The sequence below is a fragment of the Nicotiana tabacum genome, chromosome 7 (assembly GCF_000715075.1).
Source record: "Nicotiana tabacum cultivar K326 chromosome 7, ASM71507v2, whole genome shotgun sequence".
NCBI lineage: Eukaryota > Viridiplantae > Streptophyta > Magnoliopsida > Solanales > Solanaceae > Nicotiana > Nicotiana tabacum.
The window spans coordinates 129,927,887-129,936,127 of record NC_134086.1 but is presented as its reverse complement, the minus strand read 5'-3'; the positions used below and the strand labels follow the sequence as shown (position 1 = coordinate 129,936,127).

Below are 8,241 nucleotides of genomic sequence, written 5' to 3'. Positions count from 1 at the left end.
CGAGTGCGGCTGCGGTGAGTCCATTGCGGTCCGCATAAAATGCTTCACGGCCGCAATTCTTGAGTCTCCGAAATAGCAGCTCTCTGAACCTCCTCACTGCGTACCGTACTAAATGGAGTGCGGCCGCAGTGGACCTATTGCACTGTGCCCGGACTTGTTCTTGGTACTTGTGTATGTTTCACTCTTTTTTGAGCTGGTTTTGACTAATTTTCACCTTTTTGACCAAACCCTGCAAACAAGTACAATATGTAAGCCTTTGGGACTATTTTGTACACATTTTAAATCAAAACTCAAGTAAGTAGGAGTGTAAAATAAACCATAATCCCTAGTTATCAACAGGCTGTAGGACTCATTGATATGTATTATTAGTTGTATATATGATATTAAACATATAATTGCAACATTATTTATGTTTTATATAATTTGCGCATGTGTTTTTATTTTTCAAATTATTTATTAATTTAACACTAGAACAAAAAAATGACATATTAACATAAATATAAATTCGCTACCAATTAAAGATAATACATTACACGTACAACATATAAATAAAATACTACACTAAACTCATCCATGTGTTTGTTTAGTCACTATCGTTCATGTGTTTGTTTAGTCACTATCGCTCATTATTCTATGCTTCAACTGAACCTGCGGAAGGATCATTGTCGAAACCTGCAAAGCAGAACGACCCGCGAACTTGTTTAAACACTGGGGAGCGGCGCGGCCGGGGTGCTTCGGCCTCCCCCGTGCGGCTCTCTCCTATCCCCGGCGCGCGCGCTCGCGTGCGTGCTGGGTGATTAACGAACCCCGGCGCGGAAAGCGCCAAGGAATACTAAATTGAAAGCCTGCCCCTCGCGCCCCGTTCGCGGTGCGCGCGGGGGGACTTGTGCTTCTTTTGAAACATAAACGACTCTCGGCAACGGATATCTCGGCTCTCGCATCGATGAAGAACGTAGCGAAATGCGATACTTGGTGTGAATTGCAGAATCTCGTGAACCATCGAGTCTTTGAACGCAAGTTGCGCCCGAAGCCATTAGGCCGAGGGCACGTCTACCTGGGCATCACGCATCGCGTCGCCCCCGCACACCGCGCCCATTCTCATGGTCGCGGTGGTGTCGTGGGACGGATACTGGCCTCCCGTGTGCCTCGAGCGTGCAGTTGGCCTAAATGCGAGTCCACGGCGCACCACCTAAATTTCTCTTCCAACCTATTTTTTCTTCTTCTGCCTCTTTTAGTTTCTCCTTCACTGCCGCAAGTTGTTCTTGTAGTTTCACGATCTGGAGTTTGTGTTCACCGGTCAGATTCCAAATGTTTAGAAAACAGGATTTGTAGTATTCCTGGTTAATGGGTTCATCATACCATTATTTAAAACCACATTGATTTTCATCCTACCAATGTGAGAATAACATAAGACTATTAATTAACATGTTATATAAAAAGTATTAATAAATATCTTTTCCAAGAATAATAACTTACAACTTATTTACACATCCAACGTATGTGCTCCAGATTGCAATTTGACTAACGTGGCTTCAATATCGGACATTAGCCACACTAACACATTGGTATGTCACTGTGTCCATACATGTCGTAATGCTCGAAAATGAAAAATTAATGGAAAGTTTTTCTGTTCGTTTCATTACAATGTAAATAATAACTAAAATGCGCGATGATTTTATAGGCAGATAGTAGTGTTTTTAGGTTACATAACGCATATTGGTGAGGCGCTATGTTTCATGTGATAATGATTCTTTCAGGTTCAAGTGGGTCTAGATTTTTCAGGTCGACATGATAATATACATAGCGCATATTGGTGAGGCGCTATATTTCGCGTGTTAATGATTCTTTCGAGTATAAGTGGGTCCAGCTTTTTCAAGTCGACAGTTTTCCCAGGTCGACATGACAATACACATAACGCATATTGGTGAGGCGCTATGTTTCGCATGTTAATGAATCTTTCGGGTATAAGTGGGTCGAGCTTTTTCAGATCGACAGCTTTTTCAAGTCGACATGACAATACACTTAATGCGTATTGGTGATGCGCTACGTTTAATATACAAGTTCGTGCAGTTTAGTTCTTCTTAAGTTGAAACAAGAGATCAGTATTCAAAGACCATTTGAAGAACCATTACATCATCCACTTCAGAAATGCTGCTAACATTTAATAAGTGGTTTAAGAAGAGGCAAAAAGGTGAAGGTAGTTCAAAAGATCCATATGGAACATGTTATAACACAATTGATCCCTACTTTGAAAAAATATGCTAGGTTGCTATACAAATTTGGTTGATAAAAAGTGGTATGGTGTTCTACGTCCCTTGGAAAATAAGCCTATCAATATACACATTGATCTCAAAGTTGCAGGGCACATTATTGAGGGCGAAGCGCATTCTACAAAGCCTGAAGGTATGCAAATTTGGGGCAAAAAACTATAATGGTTTCCCCTTTACTCAAAACTATATGATTGTGAAGTACTGTCACTAGCATGGGCTTGTTATACCATAAGCACTGTCTGCAACCTTCCGAACAAACACACACAAAGATGAACCAGAAGTGATTCGGGATTTGATGAAGGAGGTTCTAGAGATGGAAAAGGCACTAGCCGTTCATCATGCAATGAATAATCTTAACTACCTGGAAGGAATAAAGGATCAGTAATAAAAAATTGCATAGAGACAATGATTATCCTGTTTTCCCAATAGTTGTCGAGTGGGCGGGACTACCGAAGTTTCTACCACATACGTTGGATGTAGGAGTTTCATATTATTGAAGAATCAAACAAGTGGTCTTACTAATGATAGTGATGAAATACGAAAAATATGTGTCAACTGGGCCTAGATTATGAGGCCCTCAATCCGGAAGGTGCGTACAAGATGTTGACGAAGAAGATGAAGATAGTAATAATGAAATAGCGCCAGACAATGAAGATAATGGCGAATAACAATTGTTATTTATTTCTTGGGTATATGTTAAATTGTTGTATTAAATCTTTAATGATAAATATCAATTAGATTTAACCCCACTGGAAACATAATTTTATTTCATAAATTTTGCAAACTAAACATTTATAGACATTTAGTACAACAAAAATGCTGCAATAAAGCACTATGTTTATCCTTGATAATTGGGCACATTGGATGAACTGCCACATGGAGTTGAATTACCACCACTTCCCACACCAGCTGAAGGACATTTACGGTGGTTGTGTCCTATTAGGGAACTTATGCTACATTTACGCACATAAACGGTATTACCAACATCCATTTGGTTTCATATCTGCGTTCCTTTTTTGCACTTGCCATTGACGCACATAATCCTTGTTACACAACATTTTAAATGATTTCGGAGATCAATAATGCTCAGCACCCACTGGCTGCAACTATCCACTATAGGTGTTTAAGTATGCAGCAACACTATATTCTTTATCAACGTAGCCCTTTGCCGCGAAACATGTATATTAAAAGCACTTCATGGCATGTGAACATGGAAAGTATGTTAAAAGCACTTCATGGCTTAATTGATGGTGTGTGTATTATTTCCACGGTTGTGATGGAGACTAGTGCAAACTTCAAAAATATTTCGCTCACTTCAATACTACAAAAATGAATGTCAATGTGTTCATTCTTATATTTCTTAAATCATTTCATTGGTTGTGGAATAAATTCAACACCCTTTTTCCATCAATGACGATGCACCTCTAGATCTTTCAACAAACCTCTCCGCCATCTGCTTGAATGACATCTACACCATGGCGGTGACAGGCAATCTACGTGCAAACTTCAACAACCCGCTGAAAGACTCTGACACATTTGTAGTCAGAATTTCCCATCTTCTACCACCATCCTTATGCAAAGTCCACTTGTCAAGCTCATGTCGCATCAACCAATGATATGCTTCTAGGTCTTCCTGCCTAACCAATTCCATTCACCTCATGAATTTACGCTCTTGGTGATGTGTTGTAGCCATCCACATTAAATCATGTAAGTCCTTGTTTGGATAAGCCCTCTAGAAGTTGGCCTTCAAATTCCTAACGCAGTAATGATGGTAGGCATACGTTCCTGCCATGCACGCAAATTCTGTACAGAACTTAAAATATCGCCATACTGATAAGATATTAGACAAATACCTGAACGCTTTCTGACAACGTGCTCTTTCAAGTGGTTCAAAAATAATGTCCACGTCTCTTGGCTTTCATTGGTACAAATAGCAAATGCTAGGGAAATATATTTCCATTAGCATCTACTGTAATGGAGATCAATAACTTAATATCATACTTTCCATAGACATGAGTGCCATCTATGGATATTACTGGCTGATAATGTATAAAACCATCAATGGCTGGTTTAAATATGTGTTCTAATATTCCCAAACTCCGCTCAAGCTTCCATTCAACAACATTCCCAAGGTTAAAGTGTTTCAATACAGCCATTTACCTGGGTAAAGCGGCAAAGGACTTATCCCAGTTACCATAAATAATTTCAAACACACGTTTACGCCCGAGAAATACCTTTCTTTTGGTAATGGTACATCCATATACCTAGTGGACAGATGTTATACACTAATTGATCTTGTACATTATGGATGCTTCAATGTGTGGAATCAAGACAAGAGAAATCAAGTCAACATTCAAGTTAAAATGATTCCCACTGAATGTGTCTATTTCACAAGTGTGTGTCACGCCCCGAACCTGGGCCTAGATGTAACACGACACTCGGTGCCTGACTACATATGACCGAGCGAACCAACTGGCTGGTTGAATCAACATGTGATATCATAACATACTAAATGCGGAAGATAAACTAACACATACTGATATACTGAAAGTCTGAATGATAAAAATTAAAGTGCAGAAATACTAATACAATTCTGAAGCATATTTGTAGTCAACATAGCTTAATATGAAAAGCCTGAGACTCTGTCTAACTGTTACTCTAGTCTATGAAGCCTCTAATGAAGTGCTAAAAATACTGACTATCTGTAAACGCTGAAAGACTATAAAGTAATGATAATGCCCCGAAAGAACTGGGGATCGCCAAATAGCTGGTACAAGAATCCTAGCGCTCGGAATCATAAACCTGTAAATCATTACCTGCATTGTGAGATGCAGACCCTGGGCAAAAGGGACGTCAGTACATTTGAATTGCACTGGTATGTAAAGCGACTGAAAGAAAGAAGTATAAATGCTGAAACTGAAACTAAGCTGAGAATTGATAAATTGATAACTGAAATGATAACTATTGAAACTGAAAATGAAACTAAATGATAAATGATAACTGAACTGATAACTAATAATTGAATTGAACAAGGAAGTAAGGATATGAATACTCCTTCTGAATGATGAACAACCTGTTTATCTGAATATTAAACTGCGTCCTCAGGCCCAATATATATATATATATATATATGTGTGTGTGTGTGTGTGTGTGTGTGTGTGTGTGTGTGTGTGTATGTGTGTGCACGCGCGCGCGCACAACTGCGGCCTCGAGCCTAAGTATACGTATACATAACTGCGGCCTTAGGCCCAAAGATGCATAAAGCATAAACTGTGGCCTCAGGCCTAAAGATGCATAAAGCATAAACTGCAGCCTCAGGCCCAAATACAGGTGTTCGACATTCAGGGATTTAAAATTAGGAATTGAGAATCATATTGCAATACATAATAGTGAAATACTGAATCACGTTGAGTTACATGATACTGGAATACTGGATCACACTGAGTTACATAATACTGGAATACTGAATCATACTGAGTTAAATAATACTGGAATACTGAATAGGACTAGAATGAGACATGTATTTTTGAACTGATTATGAACACTGAAACTTCAATTGTTTATGACATGCTGAGTAAGCTATATGAGACTTAGGGACATCAAACTCAAGTCTATATTGAATACGAACTGAGCTCACAACATTTAGAATGAAAGTCATGAACGAGTTATGAAGCTAGAGAATAGAGGTTCTGCAACTATTCAAGGAATTGAGCTTAACTATATTTCTGAGGTAATTAATAACGTTGTAAAAGAAACATAGTGCAGGGAAAATCATTAACATTCTCCAACATAGATAGTTAGCCTCACATACATTAACTACCTGCTCTTGAGCGTAATATAACATTCTCCAACCCTTTCAACTTCAATCTATATCAATACAAGTCAAAGGGATTCCATATTATTAATACTCATATTTTAGTCACTTAGGCATTTTCTCAAACACTTGGTGACATAAAGCTTTATAGTCCTTATTAATGGTGCCTCTACACCTAATAACCCATTATCTTGCTCCTAGATAAATTCTAAAGTCTCAAATGGTTATAATCAACATCATTCTTTATCATCCATAAGGTAAACAATATCCTTAACCAATAATCAACAATCAATGCCCCAAACCTATAACCGTTCATGATTTTCTATCAAACTCATCAACCCATATCTCATGAACTAGAGTCTATAATAATTAATCCAATGCTAGAATCAATTAGAGGGTGAAGACATTACCTTTTTGATATTCAATATTCTTGAATTCGAGTTCTAGGGTTCCTTCTCTCAACAACGATGTCCCAATCAAATATCTAATGATATGTAGGGTTTACCCATGTTAATAAGATGTTGTAAAATTGAAATTAACTTAGAATCACCATTAGAACTTACCTTGGGTGGTGGAGGGACCTTTAAGGAGTTAGGTTTTTGAGAGCTTTCCTTTCTAGGGAAAGTTTTTATGTTTTGGGGCTGTGGGGGATGAAATAGGGCTAAAAACGACTTCCCCAGTTGGCCATCGCGGTAAATAGCTGGAGCACTTCCTCACGACTGCGGTCGCGGTAAAATGCGGCCAAACGTGGTGGTTATGTACTATTCTTAAAAATGGGCATAACTTTTTGCACAGAGCTCCATTTGGGCTCTACAATATATCATTAGAAATCTATTTTAAAGGCCTACAACTTTCATGCTTTACGTTTTCCCAAATTCTTTACACGTTTTTACTAAAATATACTGGAAGACGGACCTTCTACAAACTTGGTCGATTTTGTCAAATCTTATGCACCTCACTTTCCATCTTGATTTTGAAACAACTATTTTCACCCATACTCATCCCGATAGGACTTCATATGTCTATAATATCATATTAATACGTATTTAATACAACCACACCTAGTCCGAATGTATGGGTTCTACAGTGTGGGTGCCAATGTATTTCCCCATAATCCACATATTTGTTTTCAACTTTATCGCACGCAGCATCCAGTTAAAACCTTGAAATCATCTATGACAAATAACCTCGTAAACTTTCGGAGATGACTCATGAACCATGATCTCACGACACTCTTTTATGTTGTACATTCGCACCACCCTGCTTAGGTGCGTTTTATCAGCAAAAAGCATGCCCTTTGACAGCACTGCTGCTCTAGATTCATCCCACATTGCTATTTAAATTTTGATAAGAACCCTAATGAGGGCATCCACATCCGACATACTTGGCAACTGATCAAGGTAGACAATCTCCCTTGAATGAAACGGTACATGAGACTCGTACACTCTTGGTCTAATGGGATATGGAACATACTCCCTCATCAAATCAGGTTCATCATCCTCATCCTCGTCATCATCACCCTCATCAGGGAAGAGTGTGTGATCTCCAGACTCATAAACATTGTTGTCATAATCACTATTATCTTCCTGAGTCTACGCATCTGCCAAATCTTGATTAAATATATCGTCTTCGGGCAATTGAGTAAGGACATGACCTTCAAGTTGCTCGTTATTACTACACAACCAATAAAATAATGAGTTTCTCAAATTCATCCAAACATTACATATAAAATTTATCACTTAACTTACAAATCATAGTATGTTGATATCCCATGATGCACATTAACTTGTTGATGATGACTCCCGGATGGACCACCATAATCCAACACACCAAAACTAGGCATATTTCAACTGTTCGTTGGTTCATAACTTATAAAATTCATATATGGCATGTATCCCCTGTGGAATATATGAGTGTTAATACAAATATAATACATAAAAATAAATATCGTAACATAAAGAAAAATTAAAGTTTACCACTCGGCTTGTGGATTATGTAAATTTGGGGAGATATTATGTCCTCGATCCTCATTCACTCGTGGAGATAAGTTTAGATCTGGCCCAACTCTTTCACCCGGAACCTGTTCGGATAAAAATGCTCCAAAAAAATCACCCGATGATTGAGGGATATCCCTATTTTGTGGAACCTCAATATTGC

At 38.3% G+C, this 8,241-nt stretch overlaps 1 non-coding gene across 1 annotated transcript; it reads left to right on the top strand.

The window, feature by feature from the left end:
• The first annotated feature begins 908 nt into the window (after positions 1 to 908).
• On the top strand, positions 909 to 1,064 carry LOC142162465 (5.8S ribosomal RNA). The gene has a single exon (XR_012693729.1). It is a non-coding gene; the product is annotated as a 5.8S ribosomal RNA (ribosomal RNA).
• Positions 1,065 to 8,241: the final 7,177 nt, after the last annotated feature.